The sequence below is a fragment of the Capricornis sumatraensis genome, chromosome 9 (assembly GCF_032405125.1).
Source record: "Capricornis sumatraensis isolate serow.1 chromosome 9, serow.2, whole genome shotgun sequence".
Lineage (NCBI taxonomy): Eukaryota > Metazoa > Chordata > Mammalia > Artiodactyla > Bovidae > Capricornis > Capricornis sumatraensis.
In genome coordinates this window covers 95,362,018-95,384,509 of record NC_091077.1, presented here as the reverse complement: position 1 = coordinate 95,384,509, position 22,492 = coordinate 95,362,018, and the positions used below count along the sequence as shown (strand labels likewise).

General features: G+C 43.5%; 1 protein-coding gene across 9 annotated transcripts in view; it reads right to left on the bottom strand.

Moving 5' to 3' along the window:
* The window catches only part of CAST (calpastatin), a 133,015-nt gene that overhangs the window by 61,642 nt on the left and 48,881 nt on the right, over nt 1–22,492 (bottom strand). For 2 of the 9 annotated variants that reach the window (XM_068979391.1, XM_068979392.1), the window contains exon 1: nt 21,282–21,420. The exons of the other annotated variants lie outside the window; for them this stretch is intronic. The gene's annotated coding sequence lies outside the window, so the exon portion shown is untranslated. Of the gene's footprint in view, nt 1–21,281; nt 21,421–22,492 lie in introns of those variants that run through there. 9 annotated transcript variants of the gene reach the window in all.

Genomic DNA, 22,492 nt, shown 5'->3' with positions numbered 1-22,492 from the left:
ATTAACATATCCTCTTGGCTTCCCCGGTGGCTCAGTGGTAAAGAATCTGCCTGCCAATGCAGGAGACGAGGGTTTGATCCCTGGGTCAGCAAGAGCCCCTGGAAAAGGAAATGGCAACCCACTCCAGTATTCTTTCTTGGAGAATCCCATGGACAGAGGGGCCCAGTGGGCTACAGTCCATGGGGCTGCAAAGAGTCGGAGACAACTGAGCAACTAACAGTTTCACTTTCACTATCTATATATTAATGACTGTCCTTCCACAGGTATAATTGGTTGTACAGATTTCTATTCAAACTCAAGTTCCACTTAGCTATATCCCACTCCTTCGATGATTTCTCTCAGCCATCTAAAACCACCCAAGACCAAACACTCCATACGAAAGTGCTTTTTTAACTGCAGATCTTCGGGTGAATAGTCACTTATTCTAAACATCCAAATTTATTAAAACATTCTTGCAATTCCATAGCCTTGGGTTTTCTAGTGTGTCTTACTGGTTTATTAAGCGATAGCTGGATGGGATCCTTAAATCCTAGAAAGGAGAAGACCTTCAAAGGCTCACCAAGAACAGTAAAATCTCCGTGGAATGCCTATAAATAAGCATGGAGCAGATTGTAATGGGAACTGACCTGCAGCCTTGGCTGCACCTGTTTTCAGCATAGATTCCTTCCTTAAAGTTTTATCCCACTTCTAGGGCATTAAATATTTTGAAACTAAAAGAGGAAAACCAATTCATGGGGGCTGGAAATGAAAACAATCCCACCCTGTTAAGGGCTGGTTCAACTCTGGCTAAGTGTGGTGTGTTTAATTTTTATTCTATGTATAACTGAATAACCTTGTTGTACAGAAGAAATTAACACATTGTAAATCAACTATACTTCGATAAAATAAATTAAAAAGAGAATAGTCACTTTAGTAACTACTTGTGGTAAGTGCTATAAAGGAAAATCACAGGGTCCAATGAGAACACAGCCTAAGGTAACCACATCTAGCTGAGGAGACAGTTAGGACAGGTGAGGCTGAGGATGCAACAATTGACATGGAGACTGAAGGATAAGCGGGCATCACCCAGAGGTGGGGCGGCCCCTCTGAGCTGTGATTTCTAAACCACTGCCTCTGCTGCAGGATCTACGACCCAGTGGCTCCTGCAATCAAGGGACATCCAGATTTAAAGCCATGCTGGTGCTGCTAAGTCACTTCAGTCGTGCCTGACTCTGTGTGACCCCATAGATGGCAGCCCACCAGGCTCCCCCGTCCCTGGGATTCTCCAGGCAAGAACACTGGAGTGGGTTGCCATTTCCTTCTCCAATGCATGAAGGTGAAATGAGAAAGTGAAGTCGCTCAGTCGTGTCCGACCCTCAGCGATCCCATGGACTGCAGCCTACCAGGCTCCTCCATCCATGGGAGTGCTCAAATACCAAAATCTCTCTAAGGGAGCAGGACTGTATATCAGACTAAAGTGCAGCCATAACGGTGCTCTCCCTCCTAAATGACCCAGGCAAATCTCTTGACATACATACAGAGTGTTATTATGTATAATCTTAAATTAATGTATAAATCAGAGCAACAGCAGAGAAAAAGTAATTATTTTCCAACTACCCACTCAACAACTGTCTAAAAGGCAACGAGCCTGGGGCCGAGGATACACAATGAATAAGTCGCCATCACAGCTTTGAATTTATGTTTCATCATAAACAGACAATAAGCAGTCGGTGCAACAGACATCAAGCAGGTTTAGCTACAGCTTGAATGTTCTAACAGGTATGGAGAAAATCCTACGGGACTGGGCAAATGTTTTGGTTCTATGTAAGCTGCAGGCCCACCTGAAATAATCTTACTGGGTTATCAAATACCATTAAAATGAGCAATTATTAATAAAGAAAAAGTAACTGCAGCCATAAAAAATTAATGTTTACTCCTGCACTTACCCAGGTTGGCTTCTTATGTTCTGGCATTATTCAATAAAACCTCTTTAGATTTGTTCACCTGCTACAGTAAGGATTTTGGAAGTTTACTGCTGGAAATGATGAGAGATATGAAGGGCTTTTCAGATCCTTCAGAAATAGAAACTGATTTTCTTGTTCACATGTATTTGGCAACGGTCTCCCCGACTACAGCCATTTAGCTCTCTCACCCATTTTGGCCACATGAGTCTTCCTACATATCTCTCTCAAGCCTCCCTCTAAAGTAGATGCAGGGGGCATGATGCCTGTAAACCACTGTATCACACAGAAAGCCTTTCTCTTGCCTTTAAAGACCCCCAGTCTCCAATCCCAACCATCTCCCAGCATAGAACATCTCCTCCAGGCAGCGGGCCCATCCCTTTCTCAGAGCACACCTCACTCATCTCTCCCTTTATATTTTTCTTTTTTTTCACAAAAGTGCAACTGGTTGGGATGCTTCTCTTCCCCAAATATCCAAATCCTAAATGCCTTTCTTTCAGGTACATCTCACTAGCATCAGCCCTGACATTGTAACATCCAAACCACCACAGTCCAAAGTGGGCATCCATCCATCTTTGTTAATCCCCACTTGCTTTCTCAAAATACCTTACTGCTGCTGTTGTTGAGTAGCTAAGTTGTGTCTGAATCTTTGTGACCCCATGGGCTGTAGCATGTCAGGCTTCCCTGTCTTTCATTATCTCCTGGAGCTTGCTCAAACTCATGTCCACTGAGTCAGTGATGCCATCCAACCATCTTATCCTCTATCATCCCCTTCCCCTCTTGCCCTCAATCTTTCCCAGCATCAGGGTCTTTCCCAATGAATCGACTGTTTGCAGTCACCATCCACGATGATTTTGGAGCCCAAGAAAATAGAATCTGTCACTGTTTCCACTTTTTCCCCTTCTATTTGCCATGAAGTGATGGGACCAGATGCCCTGATCTTAGTTTTTTGAATGTTCAGGTTCAAGCCAACTTTTTCACTCTCCTCTTTCATCCTTATCAAGAGGATGGTATCATCTGCATATCTGAGGTTGATACTTCTGGCAATCTTGATTCCAGCTTGCGATTCATTCAGCCTGGCATTTCACATAATGTACTCTGCATATGTTAAATGAGAAAGGTGACAATCTACATACAGCCTTGACATATTGTTTCTCCATTTGGAACAAGTCAGTTGTTCCATGTCCAGTTCTAACTGTTGCTTCCTGACCCACATACAGGTTTCTCAGGAGGGAGGAAAGGCGGTCTGGTACTCCCATCTCTTCAACCGTTTCCCACGGTTTGTTGTGATCTACACAGTCAAAGCCTTTAGCATCGTCACTGAACTAGAGTAGATAATTTTCTGGAACTCCCTTGCCTTCTCCATGATCCAATAAATGCTACTTCCTCTGCCTTTTCGAAACTCAGCTTGTACATTTGGAGTTTCTCTGTTCACATTTTGCTGAAGCCTAACTTGAATGATTTTGAGCATTACCTTACTAGTGTGTGAAATGAGCCCAATTACAGTAGTTTGAACATTGTTTGGCATTGCCTTTCCTTGGGATTGAAATGAAAACTGACCTTTCCCAATCCTGTGGCCACTGCTGGGTTTTCCAAATTTGCTAACAATTGAGTGCAACACTTTAACAGCATCATCTTTTCAGATTTTAAATAGCTCAGCTGGAATCCCATCAGCTCCACTAGCTTTGTTTGTAAATAGTCCCTTACACAGACAGATGATGACGTAATTGCGTCTCAAGGTGTCTCCTCCACCACCTTGGGGTCCGTTCAAAAGATCAGCATTGGCTATACTCATCTACTGACCCTACTCTCACTCAAGGCAGGTCTCTGTCGAAGGCTTTCCCTAGATTCTGCAGGGTGCCTCGTGAGGCTGCAGGAGAAGAGAAGCAAGACGCGGGGTGAGGTCCACCATCCTGTGATGCTAGGTGTGAGTGGCCTCGCCCATGGGTCCCAGCTGAGAGAACAAGGGTTTCTTCAGAAGGGGCGGTGTCCTAGACGGCTGAGTCATCCACTCCTCTGCCATGAAGTGCGGCTGATGAAAACATCAATCCCTTGGCCCTCTACTTCTCCATCTCCCATGGCGCAGTCTTTTCACTTGCGCGGGCTCCTATCAGCTTCTTTCTGGACACTGTCAGAGGGTTCACAGGGACCCTCAGTCTCTCCCCTCCATTCTCTCCACCTCCCTGTGATCACCCTCCCTGCCCCCAGCTCAGTTCAGAGAGCACACGCAGAGGATGCCAGCAGATGAGTCAAAGGCCACGCCTCGCCTCAGACCTGGCTTCCTCTCTCCACCCCTCACTGTCAGCATGCCCACTCACCCTTCACACCGGAGCTGCCTTTGTTTGGGGAGGTGATGAAGATCGCTGGCCCAAGTCCGTGCCAGCCTTCCCCACCTGACAGTCCATCTGCAGTTTCACTCTGAATCACTGACCATCCTCTTCCTCCAGGGCTACTGTGACCTGGAGAGCTGCAGGACCAATGCCCAGCCCTCTGACCTGTTTCTGTCTGGAAGCCTCTTCCACTTGGCTCCATTCTGCCCTGCATTCTTTAGTATGTAGTCACCAACCCTCTGCCTTCTCTCTCATATTCCTGCGTCCTTGGAGATGCAAGAATCCCCATGACTTTATCGTTTCGTCTGTGAACAGTTCTCAACATTTTAACAGCAGCCTTGCGTTATTACCAAACATTATTTTTACCTTAAAGGGAGGAAATCGAGAAAGAGGGAGGCTCTAAAGCCTGCTCCAGCCCTTAATTATTCTCCCAGAAGCCATCACCCTAATCTGCAAAAGGCAAGTAATACTACGTGCCTCTGGAGTCGCCCAATGATGTAATGGGGGAGACTCGCCTCTTCTGAATCAGCTGGAGTTGGCACAGGGCTGCCTCCAGTGCTCAGCACCATCCCACCCTTCTGCTTTGGTTTCCTGCCCACACTCCTGGTCTCATCAGGCAGCTCCCACACCTGGATTCTATCGAGTCCTTTTTATAGCTTTCATGCCTTGTTCTCTCCCACCCCCAACCCCACCCCAATCTCCAGCTCAGTCCTTCTATCACTGCCTGATTTATCTGAAATAAATGCACACCAGCTTCCCACTCTGATGAAACACTACACTCTTGGGGGTTTCCTGCCATCCTTGATGAGGTTCAATGTCTTCCGCCTGGACTTCAGACTCTTCCTATTCGACCTCATCTGCTGATTCCATCGTGCCTCTTGCTATGTCCTGTACCATATCTCCCCATCACTCTCCCCCGCCCCAGGATGCTGTCCTTCCTGTTTTAGGAGAACTTCATCAGGCAGCATCACTCACTGGCTAAGAGAGTGAGAGCGAACTTGAGACTGGTGGAATTTCAGCCAACACTGAATTCATGTGCAAGTTCAAGCAGGTTCCTTAACCTCTCTGTGCCTCAGTGTCCTCATCTGTAAAATGAGAAGAGTAAAAATTCTTCCTTTACAGGGTTGTTTTAAGACTTAGCTAATGTACACCAACCCATTATAACAATGCACGGGAAGTGACTAATGCTGGACACAGGCTAGTCAGTGTTAGCATCACCACCATGCTCCCATCCACCACTGAGCCTTGCATCTTGCCATCCCCATGGCAAGGAAGTCTTTCTCTGCTCAGATTCCTCCTGCCCTTGAAGACTTAGCTCAAGATACAACACCTATATCTGCTTCAGCTCCTCCTATCTTCTCAACTCCCTTATATGTTTGTGCTTCTTATTTGAACACTTAATTTTATATGCTGTCGAGGGTTACTGAGTCTCTTCTATGTATCAGTCATGTCTTATCAAAAAAGCTGTAAACTGACCAAGAGACAGAGATCATTTCCACTCCTCAAGGTGCCTACCATAGTGTGTAGTAGCAGAGAGGAGCTCAAAATCCACTGCTGATTCCAATCTTTGTTTCCATTTGCTAATTGTCAACGTTTCATTAAAACAAAGAATGAAGTATGGTTTTAATACCTTGCTTTTTTTTTAAAAAAGAAAGCTAAAATCAAGAAAATAATTAATAAATCAGAAGAAATGTTCAATCTGATTGCTTCTTATGGCCATGAGTCCACAAGCAAGTCAATTAAACCTGAAAAGTGTTTAGTTTCCCACATAGGAATACCATGTACTCCACAGGGTTACTGTGAGAGAGTCAGATACCAAATACTAGCGCAATTTGAGCAAAGCACAAAACAAATATTAAAAAAATTTAAAACTAAGAAGTTCTGACAAATCAGTAACTAACTTTTAGTTAGGTCTGCTAGATGCACAAGAGAGGAATGTATAATTTGTTTCTGAACTATAATGAGATTCTTATTTTAATGATTCATCTCAAAAAAAATGAAAGAAAAAATCATAGATTTTCTTTAAAAACTTATTTTTTCACAGTTTCTGTCAGAGACCCAAACTTGAACTCCATGAGGCCAGGGACCATGCCTGTCTCAGCAGCTACACATATCCAAATGTCGCACACAATAGGTGCTTAGTAAGTATTTGTTAAATAAATTAACGTATGAATTTGTACATGAATAAACATGAGTATTATGTGATGGCTCAAATCAACATTATATTAGTTTTATTAAATCACCAGAAGTTTTGTTTAAAGCACAGGTCAGAAAACAAGTTAGGAAAACAAACATCTAGTCTTCTATACCCTTGCTGCCGGCAGTTGTATAACTTCAAAAAAATACTCAGAGGCACACAACCAAACCCTTAGCTGCTTCCTGTGAGACACCTGGAACAAACAATAGATGGCCCATGAGGGGCTTTCTAAAGAAAGCACTGCTGTTCTTCATAGACACCGTTCAGGGACCAGTGAGAACACGTTTATGGGGATGGACTATTCACTTTAGGAAATGAATATTCAGATGTTTAACTGTCTATTGTTTGCCCTGCAGTCACACCATGACATACCATCTTGTCTCACAATGCTTTTAATTATTTTCCATAATAATGATGCTTCTCAAGAGAACCACAGTTCAGTTACCTAACAAAGTATGATATTTAATCCTAACAAAAAATATGATTCCCATGAAATGGGTCATTTATGAATGAAGCTGAGCCATCTCTTTCAGGGAGAACATGGCTTGGTGCCAGGAGACCTAGTTAGGGCACCAACTTCCACATCCGCACGTGTGCAATATGAGGCCAGGTCCACTGTGAGAGGATCCTAAGTACAACACCAAGTTATAAGAAATCAGAAGAGGTAGACTGTATTTCTGAGATGCAGGTTTGAAGATGGCTGGGAAAACGTCACAGAGGAGATGGGAACAATTTACTTAGTGTTCATGGCAGCTGGGATCGGGAGGTAGGTGAGGACTATAGAACCTTCCATGGGCCAGGAACTGTGGCAGGTGCTTTAGGCATCTGATTTCAGAGTATCTTTATAAACTCTAGGATCCAATCATTATTACTTGCATTTTACAAAGGAGAATATTGAGGCTCAGAGAAGTTAGGTAACTTATCTAAGATCTCACAGTTGAGAAGCTGTGGAGCTTGGATCTGAACACAGACACTGACAATAAGGTCCATAAGCTTTATGCTATAACAAGTTGACTCCCCTACTTTCAAAAAGTAAAACGAAATATTTCAGTTTTAGAAAACAAAGAGTTGGAGCCAGGGACAGGGTAGTCATTCCAGATGAGCAAAACAGCTTGAGCAAGACTCAGAGGCGGGGAAGTACCAGAGATCATCAGTCCGGAGTCTGACCGGCTGGATAAAGTAGAACATGGCAAAATGAGGCGACCTGAACACTGCCTGGGGGAAACAGAAAGTGATTCTATCCAGGCTGAGGATGCTATACACTCATGAAATATATTAAAAGGGACTGCACAGCCTTAAGATAAAAATAGAAAGCCTGAGCTCTACTTGCTCTGGGAAGTGGAGAGCACATGCATCTTTGGCCTCTGATGCAACCCTGTGGGCAGACCTCAAAATAAACATCCACACGTTGCCCGGCAACTGGGACAGTGGCCATAGCTGATCTGTGATCAAAATCCAAGCCCGAGAGACCTTAGAACAGTTGGCCACACCCTGTGAGTGCCTGATTATGAGCTGAGACACAGGAGCACCCCAAACGCTTAGGAAAAAAGCCACAAAAGGCGTGAAGCTCGGTACCTAAGCCAACTGCTGCATTTTCATTGCTTTGTGAGCCCCACTTTTCCAGAGTTCCCCTTCCCTCCCTCCGGGGCTGATTATTTTGTAGGCAAGGAAAGAGCAAGCCACGCAGCCTGGATTCATCAGAGAGGAGAAATGCAGCTTTTTTTTGGTTTGTTTTGTTTTTTTTTAAGTTGTGTTCATGCCTTTGGGAGCCTGGTTACTTTACTTGATACATGAATAATTCCAACTATGTCTGACTTTGGCTGCCCCAAACAAGCCAGAGAAGTTAGACCCGGAAAAGACAGCTTACTTTCCTCTTGTGGTCCCTCCCCTAGAAAAGGTTTGCTTGGCTAGGACATTCTTAAGCTTGTGAGTCATGCAATTTAAGCAGATTAGAAGTGACATAATGAACAATGAAGAAGACAGCTCATGACAAGTTCTTTGAACTTAAATCTTAACCTCTCTAGAACACAGTTTCCTCATCTGTAAACTGTCAGGTTTGAGAACTCTGGAGTTCTGCAACTCTAATATGATACGCTATAAATACGTAAAGTTTGTTAAATAGTGTACCCAGTGATAGATGTTCAAAGGGAAAACATAGGAGTTTAGCTTCTGGAATTCCATAGACCTGGGGAATCACACTATCCGTGTAAGTTCAGACAAGTTGCTTAAAGTTTCGTGTCTGACTCTTTGTGACTGTAGTCTGCCAGGGTCCTCTCTCCATGGGATTCTCCAGGCCAGAATACTAGAGTGCGTTGCCAGTCCCTTCTCCAGAGGATCTTCCTCACCCAGGGATCAAACCCAGGTCTCCTGCATTGCAGGCAGATTCTTCACCATCTGAGCTACAGGGAAGTACTAAGCTTTCCAAGATTGCGTTTTTTTATTTGTTAAATGGTATAAAGGTGCCATCTACCTCATAAGATGGTAGTGAGGAATTAATGAGGGTGTGTTCATAAGGCCTGGCACATCATAAGTTAGTAAACAAAAGTAATTTGTATCATTTACATATATCAATTGCCTGGGCTTCCCTGATAGCCCAGTTTGTAAAGAATCCGCCTGTAATTTGGGAGACCTGGGTTCCATCCCTGGGTTGGGAAGATCCCCTGGAGAAGGGAAAGGCTCCCCACTCCAGTATTCTGGCCTGGAGATTCCACGGACTGTATAGTCCATGGGGTCACAAAGAGTCAGACATGACTGAAGGACTCTCCTCAGTCTCAGAATGGTGAAGCACTTCAGTGGTGACCACTGCTTTGAGAAGTCTCATATTGTTTACCCTACAGAGAAAGGGCAATATTATTTTACATGACAAAATTTTGTTTGGGTTGAAATGCATCACTTATTTATCCTAAAAGATTATGAACTCATCTGAAGCATATATGGTTACTGGCGATATGATTATTGTACAAGAATTAAAAATTCTGAGCTCTGGTGAACAGTTGCCTGAGAGCCTTTCAGCTTGGTTTTCATAGTGCTTTCAAATTCATTCCTTAGGCACAAAACTAACAAAGAGTGAAAGAAATGAGAACTTTTTATGGACTGCTGTGTAATAAAACCAACGGCCCATCTCAATCTCTACAGGGATGACAGGCTCAAAGTGACTGAGAGATGAGTCTATCACACGGCCATTCTTGTAGCTGGCTTCTCCCTGAAGCATGTTCTTAATAAGAAGACTTAACTGACAGGAATTAGTACAAAGTTCCCTTCTCCAAGCTGATTTCCAAATAATGAATATGAAAATGCAGGGTGAAATAAAACATTGTTCTAGAAACCACGTAAGAAAAACAAATTCAGAAATGTACACTAACAGCAAGCTTAATCTTTGCAAATATTAAAGAGGTAATGTTATTTAGTCAGGAGAACAGCTGTGGAGCCCGACCACTTGCGTTTGGATTCCAGCTCTGCTACCAGCTGTATGACCTTGCGCAAATCTCCTAACTGCTTTGTGCCTCAGTTTCCTCATCTGTACAGTGGGAATAATCAATACCTTCCACATTTCATCCCACTTTCCCTGAAAATTAAAAAAAAAAATTCAATAGAATAGGAGAATTGATTTTTAAATAGGTTTCATTTTAAATATGTAAAAAGTTTGTAAAAATATGAACAGTGCTGCTTATCCTTAAGTCTAAGCAAAAGTTCTGCATTCCGACGCCAGAAGGATGTTTTTCACTACGTATTTTACCTGTTTTTTTTTTTTCTTAAATTTCCCTATATTCAGATGTGTAATTTATTCCTTCTTTACTGCCCATTAAGACATCTGACCATGGGGTCGCAAAGAGTCGGACATGACTGAGTGACTTCACCTTCACCTTCAAGACATCTGAAGAAACTCTGTCAACAAAACTCTTCTTTGCTAATTCCAATCAGTGTACAATATACTCTTTCACAGAAGCAGGAAATTTAATCAATCAGAATTTCCACAGCATTAAGATGTTGAGCATAATATTGAGGGCATAATATAATTTGTAGTGCTTTTCTGAATTTAGATACAAATTCCTCTCTGTTATTTAAACTGCCTGAATATAAACTACTGAGTCTAGGATTTTATGACTGGTCTACTGAAAAAGACACTGGAATCAAATAGAACCTTGCTATCTATGTGACCCAGAGTAAATTATTTAATCTAAGCCTTAGTCTTCTCATTTTAAAAACTATCCTAATACCCATTTACCTAGTTGCAAAATATGCAACTCTTAAGAGGATTAAATGAAATCCATAAATCACTTAGCACAGTAGTTGTTTAACAAATTAATAAACAGTTGGGTTTTCTTCTTTTCATTTATTTTCCATTTATCTAGATCCTGGAGAGCTTCTCCAAACTACAGACATACTGCTGGACCTAACCCCTCTCCCACAGCATTCCAGAATTATCTACAGATTATCAGAATGTCCTTTGTTAATCGTTTATTTCCTATCGGTTGTCTCTCCATTTTAAATAGTAACCAAATCTTCAGTTCATTGGTCAGTAGAAGAATGTGGAGAAGTTATACACAACAGAGAAAAGTTACGGTTTATCACTGGTTCAACTGGAAATCAACTGGGGTATTTGGCCAAGATTTTAAGTGCAAATATGTAGATCAATGTTCATCACATTTAGGCTTTGGAAACTCAAGTAGAGGTGTAAGAATATGATTGTCAGAGGACTATAGAGAATGAGACAGTTCTAATTTGCCAGGCTAGGAATCCTACCACAAGAACACTATCTGAGAATAATTCAGCACTCATTCCTGTAATAATTGAAAAAAATGCTTGAAACCAAGGAAGAACTCAAACTCAACAGCCAAAAGAGGGGAGCCTTTCCCTAACATTTTCAACAAGGGGGTACACTGTTTCTTAATAATGTGTGGACACTTTATGGCTAAAATTTCTAACAATAATTAGCTAATGAGCCAATTAAGTTAAAACTCAAGTTACAGTAGGACATCACATAGAAGATGATATAATTTTATAATATTGCTCGGGAAAAATGATCACTAATTTTAATCAGTGAAACTACACGAAATATGCAGGAACCCATATATATTTAACTATTTTATACTAAAATTATAATGATTGCTGGCAATGAATGTTATATCAAGCTATTGGGCACTGTGCCAGGTCAAGCATTAACACCTTTGCTGGTTGTTTAGTCACTGAGTCGTGTCTGACTCTTTGTGACCCCATGGACTATAGCCCGCTAGGCTCCACTGTCCTTTGGACTTCCCAGGCAAGAATACTGGAGTGGGTTGCCATTTCCTTCCCCAGGGGATCTTCCTGACCCAGGGACTGAATCCGTGTCTCCTGCGCTGGCAGGCGGATTCTTTACCATGGGCTAATAATTAATAAAGCCCTGTGGAGGGCAGGCAAAGAGCAGCTGAGAACCACGATCACAGGCTTCGAAGACAGGCAGCACTGCCCAGTTTTCCAGTTTCTCTCTAGACAGGACCTCTGCATAGGAGGTGTGAGTGAAGTCACAGAGCTGCCTGGCACTCGAAGCGCTCCCCAGCATGCTCGCCAGCTTGTTGCAGGACAGGCTTGCCAACTTGGAGATGTTCTTCCCATGGTTCATCAAGGAGCGACAGTTTTTGGCTTTTATCTCTGGCATTTTTAACAAGACATTCTGGGCACCAGGGTTATACTTCTCTGCTTCAGGGAGGGTCTCGGAATTGGCAGTCATAGTCGATTAACACCTAGCTCAGTGGTTTGGGGGCTTCCCTGGTGGCTCAGGTGGCAAAGAATCTGCCTGCAACGCAGGAGACCTGAGTTCAGTCCCTGGGTCGGAAGATATTCTGGAGAACAGAATGGGTACTCACTGCAGGATTCTTGTCTGGAGAAGTCTGTGGACAGAGGAGCCTGGTGGGCTCCAGGGAGTCCATGGGGTTGCAAAGAGTCAGACAGAACTGAGCCAATTCATTTTTCAGTGTTTTTTGGCCCAGAAGCAGAACCACTGTTGGGCACTGTGTGGGGAGGGGCAGGGCAGGAATGGACACTTAGAAACTTACAAAGGAGTTTGTCCAAAAGCATAAGGCAGGCGGAAGAGAAAGGAAGGGTTACAGCCTAAAAAGCTGTAAGCCCCCCAGGGGATTCTGAAACTCTTTGACACTGAGAATGACTGCTTTAGGTAGTTTTAAAGGAGATGGCTTTATAGAGAGTTGGTGGAAGGGCCACTATTTTCTATTAAAACCATCTATTGTTATCCATGGGCACTTTTCTTCCGGTAACAAACTTAAGTCTCTTCCTGCTTTCATTTGGTCAAGAGAAAGGTACCAGAATTCATTAGATAATGAGTCAGATTCACAAAATTACTTTTCAAAAGTACTTTCCAGCTGGTTTTGAAAGGAAGATTTGTGGTGCTGACATGGCCAGTCCAGGTTACTAAATAGCACAGATGCTCCCTAAAAAAACAGTCCTGTAATACCCCAAAAGTACCTGTCTTCTCCAGTCTCATGACCGCAAACTCTGAGGACAATTGATAATTGGGATTATGTCTATAGTGTACATCTTTCTTACACCAGAAAAATGTAGAATATAGGCTTCGCCAAGCTCAGTAGTGCTGTCATCTTATAGGCAGATATTCTGGCCCAGAGGTGTGAGTGAAGGAACTCACAGAGGTGTGAGAGAGGAACTCAGTGTTACACATATCCACACATCTAGCATACAGCTCAGTTGCAAGGATTTATTTAAGAAAAAAGTGAAGTTTTTTTCTGAAAAATTTTCAGAAACATAATATTTGTCTATCTCTGTAGGTCAGGATTCTAATACTCAAATGAAAATATACTTTGGGGGATGTGAATGAGTCTAACAGGCCAGGATGAAGAGGGGGTAGGAGGCTTCATGACAAAATAGAACGTGCAGTTATTATCTAAAGGCTTTCAAAAGTTTTAAAAACACTGTGCAGGCTTAATAAAATTAATCTCAATTCTGATTCAAGAGCCCCTTTCTGTTCTAGACACATAGAAATACTGTATAAAATTTAACATTAAAACATTAATTAAATAAAGCGATAAATCAAGAGATGGTGAGTATAAAAGAGAAGTCAAAAATTCTGGAAGATAAAAATTCTGGCCACAAGTTTCAGTTCCCTGCTGTAGACCAAGCCCTATGAACCTCATGCATCTTTGTAAACAAAATATTATGAAAAGAAGCATGTCCAAAAGCATATATCCCAGGATCTGATGATGACAAGTCATGGTAATGGCATTATATTAGACGATTTTATTTGCCTTGTTAGATATAAACAGAATTTCCTATTCCACGATAAGAAGGAAACAGAAAAGACTTACACGACTGAAAACCATACAAATAATTTTCCCTCTGCTACTCTGGCCAACCTTAGTACAGCTAATGAGGAAACAATACGCAGGAGGCTGAGTCTCTGGTTTCTCTGCAGGAGCAACTCTCTGCCCCCGCAACTCTATTCTAGACAACTCTGGAGGGATCAAGAGCTCATCGAGGTATTTATATGGAGGAGCTCAATCCATGACAGGGTCCAAAGAGTATGCCTGCATACTCACCCGGCTGCCTTCTCTTATACCAGCTTTGAGTGAAAGAGGAGTGGTTCAGGCCCTTTCTTAGGCTCCAATAGAGATCAATCAGGTCAGTTCAGTGGGGCCACTCAGGATGGCTCAGAAGTCTCAGCTTCCGTCAGTAGAAGAGCCACAACTCTCAGCAAGACTGCACTGCACCGCTGCTCACAGACCGACTCTGGTGAGCCAACTCCCTTCTTAAAGCAGTGCTCATTCCACTTTTACAGGTTTAAGGATTTACCTTGAAAGCTTACTGGGCCATAGATTCCAGCAATGCTGACTGGGCAGGTGCGACCTGGGCCATCTCCATTTTTAATTAAGGATCTCAGGTGAATTTCACACAGATGCTTTCCAGACTTCATATCACGAAACACTGCATTAGAGAATTCCAAGAGGGAGAAGGAAGTACAACCCCAGGACACAGGTCAGGAGAGTCCCAGGCCCATAGATTAGCCTGGGATTATCCCACTGGACTGCCTTCTCTATTTGAGAAACAAGAAACCTCTCTCCTCTGAGGGGACCCTGCTGCTAAAACACAGCTCTGTGCAATTAAGGAAGCTCTGCTGCAGTTACAGTCCACTTCCCCATTGCTTAGTATTACCAGTCCATGGCAGGGCTCCCTGGGAAACTCCTCACGTTCCAGAACTCGGATGATGGCGAGCCACGGAATCATCACCACTCACACACATCTTAGCCATTATGATCAGTATGTACCATGGGACCTAGAGAACTGAGGATAATTCTGTTTTGGCAATATGTAAACCTGTTTACCAAAGCTAACTTGACTAATCAGTAAAAGCAGACCCAAATCTTCTTTCCAACATATAAGAAATCCTCCCAAATAAAACTGATTGTTAGGGTTTTGTAAGTGTTGCAAAGACATCTAAGGGAAAAAAACAAATACTATCAACAAAAGAGACCAAGAGGCACCTTTGTAACTAAAATATGCCAATTATTGCTAGCGAAGGAATCAATAAAAATGATAAAGGGTGAGCAGGTGAGCATCTGAGCTTCTTCCTTGTTTTGCTAAGGATACGTATCCACCACGTGGCAGCTGGCAAACATGAAATATTCAATCAGAAGCGAAATGGAGACAATGTGCCCTTAGAGGTAAGTGTCTGGAATGCAGGGGTAGGTTATCCTGTTGGTGAGCTTGTCTGCCCTCCCTGCATCTCACCTTGGGTTGTGAAGCAATAGGAAGATGAACAGGACGACCTGTCACCCTCAAAGCTGGTTTGGCAGACAGACAGCACAGACTCAGGCAGCTATGGAGTCTCCAGTTAATCTGTGCACTGCACAGGACAAACGGAAATCTCAGGTTGTCACTGACATCTGATGGGAATCCTGTCTGCAGGGGACAGTTGTCAAGAACATCTCACGAGAGAACCCTAAAATGAATCCGAACTCTCAGCCCCACATAAGAGTACATGGAAAAGTGTGCGGGGGGAGATCAGAGTAACTCCACTGGTAGTCAGGGGCAAGTCTGGAAAGATGGGTCAAGAAAATAATGAATGAGGCGAGCCAATGCTTGGGGACTTGGATGTATTCAGATCTCTGAAGAGGCCGACCTTGACTGGTTACAGATCTCCTTTAAGGGACTCGTTTTACTAATGTTTATTCCCAGAAAAACAGGCCCATCATAACCTCATCCCCCTTCCCTCAAACTTGCACTGCTTCATAGCACCTTGACAGCAATGCTTTTCAGCACTTTTTACACTGTGTTTTTATACTTGTTATATGGGCCATGCGTCACGTCTGTATCCTCTGCACCATGACTGGCCATTGTAGAAGTGAAACAAAAAGAGTTCATATTGAACTCCCTGATGTTCAAGCTGGTTTACAAAAAGGCAGAGGAATCAGAGATCAAATTGCCAACATCCGCGGGATCATCAAAAAAAGCAAGAGAGTTCCAGAAAAACATCTATTTCTGCTTTATTGACTATGCCAAAGCCTTTAACTGTGTGGATCACAATAAACTGTGGAAAATTCTGAAAGAGATGGGAATACCAGACCACCTAACCTGCCTCTTGAGAAATCTGTATGCAGGTCAGGAAGCAACAGTTAGAACTGGACATGGAACAACAGACTAGTTCCAAATAGGAAAAGGAGTGCATCAAGGCTGTATATTGTCACCCTGCTTATTTAACTTCTATGCAGAGCACGTCATGAGAAACGCTGGACTGGAAGAAGCACAAGTTGGAATCAAGACTGCCGGGAGAAATATCAATAACCTCAGATATGCAGATGACACCACCCTTATGGCAGAAAGTGAAGAGAAACTAAAAAGCCTCTTGAGGAAAGTGAAAGAGGAGAGTGAAAAAGTTGGCTTAAAGCTCAACATTCAGAAAACGAACATCATGGTATCCAGTCCCATCACTTCATGGGAAATAAATGGGGAAACAGTGGAAACAGGGTCAGACTTTATTTTGGGGGGCTCCAAAATCACTGCAGATGGTGACTGCAGCCATGAAATTAAAAGACGTTCACTCCTTGGAAGAAAAGTTATGACCAACCTAGATAGCATATTCAAAAGCAGAGACATTACTTTGCTGACTAAGGTCTGTCTAGTCAAGGCTATGGTTTTTCCTGTGGTCATGTATGGACGTGAGAGTTGGACTGTGAAGAAGGCTGAGCGCTGAAGAGTGATGTGTTTGAACTGTAGTGTTGGAGAAGACTCTTGAGAGTCCCTTGGACTGCAAGGAGATCCAATCAGTCCATTCTGAAGGAGATCAGCCCTGGGATTTCTTTGGAAGGAATGATATTAAAGCTGAAACTCCAGTACTTTGGCCACCTCATGCGAAGAGTTGACTCATTGAAAAAGACTCTGATGCTGGGAGGGATTGGGGGCAGGAGGCGAAAGGGATGACAGAGGATGAGATGGCTGGATGGGATCACTGACTCGATGGATGCGAGTCTGAGTGAACTCTGGGAGTTGGTGATGGACAGGGAGGCTTGGCGTGCTGCAATTCATGGGGTCGCAAAGAGTCGGACACGACTGAGCAACTGAACTGAACTGAACTGAACTGAACTGATGGATCTTTTTCAATTACCTAATCTTTAGCTAATGGACAAACAGATATTAAGCTGTAAATGCTCATACAGCTTAGAGAACAAAAACGAATATTGTTTTACCTTTTCTGCCTACCTAGCGTAAATCTCTACACTAGCGCAACAGTATCTTAGGGCTCTGTTCAAATTGAGGGGAAAAAAAAAAATCTTCTTTTTCAATTCAACAAACATTTATCAAGCAATTAGTATGCAGAAGGCACCATGGAAGATGCGGCGGTGGTCCAAAGATGTGGATCGTGTCTTCAAAGGCCTCACAGTAGAATAAAAATCTGCTATTCTAACAAGAGTAACCATAGCCAAATGAGACGATATAGTCAAACGAGACTTCAATGTGCGTTAACTTCACCCACTGCAACTCATTTTTTAGGAAGTGTGTTATGGAGAGCTGTTAAACATGTCCTGAGAAACAACACAGGGCAGTGGTTAAAAGATCAGGCTCCTGCTCTCTTAATCTGTAAAGTGGGCATGATAAGGGTGTCTGCCTCCTCCCTTCCTCGTCATCAGATCATGTAAAGTGCTTGACATATGCCTAGAACACAGTAATTGTCAATAAGTGTAGTTATAACTATTAATGCTGTTTTTTTTTTTTTTTTTTGCTATTTAGTCAGTAAGTTATGTCTGACTCTTTTGTGACCCCATGGACTGTAGCCTGCCAGGCTCCTCTGTCCATGGGATTCTCCAGGCAAGAACACTGGAGTGGTTTGCCATTTCCTTCTCCAAGGGATCTTTCCAACCCCGAGACAGAACCCATGTCTTCTGCTTGGCAGGCGGAATCTTAACCACTGAGCCAAAACGCTGATCTAATACAGACTGTGTTGATCTGTTCGTTTTCTGAAACCTATTAAAGTCACTTGCTAATAATTTATTATTATTGCCTAATGTGAACAGGAGGGCACAAGGCTAACAATGTCACTTTAGCACTAGGATTACACATAGCCTCCACCCAAATCTTCAAGGTTCAAATATATGTATGGACTTGCTCAGAAGTCAACCTGTCTTAAGAGATGCTGTAAAGGACCCTTAAAGACTGGAAACAATGGGACTGAGTAATTATATTTATGGCTTTATAAAAATACTGTATCGACTGATCTTAACCATGGCGGGGGTGGGGGGCAGCATCCAATGAAGGGGTATTTTAAAATGTGTGCATGACAGCGTTTTTGTCATGCTCTGGCATTTAGTGGGAACAAGAGAGCCCGCCCAATTAAGAACTGTCAACCCAAATGCCATTAGTACTCTGTTGAGAAACACTGGGTAACTGACAGTTTTTAGTTAAAAGCTATTCACAGAGAAAAAAAATAAAACACAACTGTTTGTGAAGACCCATTGTACTTTCTCAGTATCAGTTCAGTTCAGTCGCTCAGTCGTGTCTGACTTTGCGACCCCATGAATCGCAGCACGCCAGGCCTCCCTGTCCATCACCAACTCCCGGAGTTCACTCAGACTCACGTCCATCAAGTCATCTCATCCTCGGTCATCCCCTTCTCCTCCTGCCCCCAATCCCTCCCAGCATCAGAGTCTTTTCCAATGGGTCAATTCTTCGCATGAGGTGACTGAAGTACTGGAGTTTCAGCTTTAGCATCATTCCTTCCAAAGAAATCCCAGGGCTGATCTCCTTCCGAACAGACTGGTTGGATCTCCTTGCAGTCCAAGGGACTCTCAAGACTCTTCTCCAACACCACAGTTCAAAAGCATCAATTCTTTGGCACTCAGCCTTCTTCACAGTCAAACTCTCACATCCATGCATGACCACAGGAAAAGCCATAGCCTTGACTAGATGGACCTTAGTCAGCAAAGTAATGTCTCTGCTTTTGAATATGCTATCTAGGTTGGTCATAACTTTTCTTCCAAGGAGTAAGCGTCTTTTAATTTCATGGCTGCAGTCACCATCTGCAGTGATTTTGGAGCCCAAAAAAATAAAGTCTGACACTGTTTCCACTGTTTCCCCATTTATTTCCCATGAAGTGATGGGAGTGGATGCCATGATCTTCTGAATGTTTTCTGAATGTTGAGTTTAAGCCAACTTTTTCACTCTCCTCTTTCACTTTCCTCAAGAGGCTTTTTAGTTCCTCTTCACTTTCTGCCGTAAGGGTGGTGTCATCTGCATATCTGAGGTGATTGATATTTCTCCCAGCAACTTTGATTCCAGCTTGTGTTTCTTCCAGCCCAGCATTTCTCATGATGTATTCTGCATAGAAGTTAAATAAGCAGGGTGACAATATACAGCCTTGACGTACTCCTTTTCCTATTTGGAACCAGTCTGTTGTTCCATGTCCAGTTCTAACTGTTGCTTCCTGACCTGCATACAGATTTCTCAAGAGGCAGGTCAGGTGGTCTGGTATTCCCATCAATTCAATATATAAAAAACTACAGGATAAAATAGCTCCTTCTTATGAGGCCAGACACACTGATGCTAAAACACATATCCCAGATTCAAATAGTCTCTAAAATGAGGGCACTGTGAGGTAAAGAGAAGAGACAAAGATATCTATGTATACAAGAGAACATAGATTGTGGGCTTTTTATTTAAATAGGGCTGAATGATTAAGTGGTTCATATTGTGGGAAATGTAAATACTTCCAGCTAAGAAGTAGTGATGCCTTACAGATAGTTGTTATTATAAGCAATGAATAGGAACACAAATATTTGGCTGACTTTATGAACTGAATTCAAATTAACTTCCCATGTTACCCTTAATCTTTTTCAAATGATCAGTTTACTCGTTCTCTTTTAAATCTTCATTGCTAAGAGAAGAATTATACTCAGCCAGTTCATGGACAATCAAGAAACCTAACTGACCACTAATAAACTCCTCTCCGCACTGAGAATCTTCTCTCAAAGCATGAGAACTGAAACAGACACTGTTTATAGTTGAAGGCACTGCTTCGTAAACACATCAGGCAGTCTGCAAAGGTCACTTTTTTTTTTTTAAACAGTCATCAAGGGTTCTTGCTGCCTGTACCAGGATTCCCCCTCTATCCTCACTGCTACTGGCCAACTACCCCTTCTCCAAGTCTGTAGATGTAGCCTTGGCTAGTCTAGCATGATTTTGCCAAGTGTCACTATTCTGTTTTAGTCTTACACAGGCAGCAATCTCCTCCCCAACCCATTCCTAGTAATACATATCCTTTAGATACTGAAAAATCAGCGTGCAAAAGTTAAATTCAGTTTCCACAAACAACATGTCAGGAAGAGGCACTCTTCATTAGAAAATAAACTTGCCAGCTCTAAACAGCAGGTGCCACTCCTTATTGACCCTCCCTGCAATGCAGAGGTTTTCCCTCTCGAAAACATCTCATATAACAGGAACTTTCCAGAACTGCCAATTAGGCAGTCCCATGCCTCTGATGTAGGTACAGGGGGATTCCCCAGGGGACTAGTCAGAGGTCCCACCTTTGGAGGACGCTTCTTAAACTCTCAGCTTCCTTTTCTCAAGCTGTAAAACGGGAATAAAGAACCAGCCCGGTACGCGTTTATAACTGAGGCACAGGACCACTCTAACAGTGCAGAAGAGACTGTCAAATCTCCACGAAAACATTTTGCATTCTTGAAAGACAAGCACTAAACACCGCTCTTTGTGATGTCATCCGACCACTGCCTCAGGCTGTGTTCAAGGAAACAGAACCAAAACAAGTCACAACATCGGCCACGCCACACCCAGCATGTTATCAGGTACACGGAGAGGTCAGTTCAGTCGCTCAGTCGTGTCCGACTCTTTGCGACCCCATGAATCGCAGCACGCCAGGCCTCTCTGTCCATCACCAGCTCCCGGAGAGGTTACACACAGTGAAGTCATTCTCTAAAACGTAGGCCACCACGGCGGAGAGGGCAGGGCGCGGGGAGAAGACGGGGTCTAATCCCAAAGATCACAGGGCCAAACCGAGTCCACAGAGCTGCTGCTCTTTCTTTTTTGTCTTTCAGCATTTTTTCCAGGTCACACAAATCCCTGGTTTTGGAACTCTACCCTGTACGATCACGAGATTCATTCCCAGTCCAGCAGCCAGCCACTGCGGCACCGACAGGGAGGAGGGGTCGGCAAGTAACGCAAGGGAGCTTAGAACCCACTGGAAGGAGATGGATCTTAAAGGTCAAGGGACTGGTCGGGGCGCCCGTCCAGGCGCTGGGAGCCCGCCGGCCCGGGAAGCCGCCGCAGCCTCGGGGACAAGCGGCCGAAATCAGTACTCACTCTGCGTCCGGCTTCGGGGCCCTGGAGACTTCAGCCGGGCTTGCCGGAAGTCTGCATTCCCGATTGCGCTTGGCCCCCGCGGTTTCAGTTTGCAGCCGCAGCCGAGCGCTCGGAGAGGGACGCGGCGGGGCGGTCCCGAGACGCGCGACGCAGGCCGCTCCCCGCCCTCCTCTGCCCGCCCCGGGCAGCACCTCCCCCGGAGCCCCGCGCGGTTCGTGGAGGGGGCGATGCCCGCTCTGACTGCGGGGCTGGCATCCTCCGGGCTGGCTAACAAAACAACGCGAGGCAGGTCACCCGCTGATGGCATTGGTCTACCGCTCCAAGGCTGTCTCTGCGAACACACGCCCCCAAACGTCGCTTTTAAAACTACGGAGTAAATTAACATTTTACATCCCATAACAGATTTTGCTTTCTAAAGAGTGGTTTAACAGAACCAAAATTCTACTGAATTACTGTACATTATACATTATGACTAAACATTTCAAAATAAGAATGGATTTTAAGCCACTGAATAAAATAAGAATGCTAAATTCATACTGCCATAAATAAATGTGTTTTTATATTACTCAACCAATTCATGGGCAATCAAGAAACTTAACCGATCACTAATAAATTCCTCTCCGCCCTGAGAATCTTGTCTCAAAGCATGCGAACTGAAACACAGACAGCGTTAGCCACCTACTCCTTCTTCTGTTGGTCAGCTACCCCTTCTCCATCAGCCGGCGGATGTAGCCTTGGCTAGTCTGGAATGATTTTGCTAAATGTCACTATTTCGTTTTAATCTTACACAGATAGTAATCCCTCCCCACCGCATTCCCACCAATAAATATCCTTTAGATACTGAGGAGAGATAAGAAAATGCTTTTCCTTATACAAGAATACTCTTGCACTTGAAGTTGCTCAGTCGTGTCCGACTTTTTATGACCCATAGACTGTAGCCTGCCAGGCTCCTCCGTTCATGGGATTTTCCAGGCAAGAGTACTGGAGTGGGTTGCCATTTCCTTCTCCAGACGATGTTCCCGACCCAGGAATCGAACCTGGGTCTTCCACATCGGAGGCAGACGCTTTACCGTCTGAGCCACATGGAAAGTCAATAGAAGAATTCTAACTAATAAATATAAAATAAGTGATTAGGGTTAGGGAAAACACTTACAAAATTTTAAAGAAATATGGGAAGCCAGTTTTCCCCAAAGCCATAAATTGGTTACAAT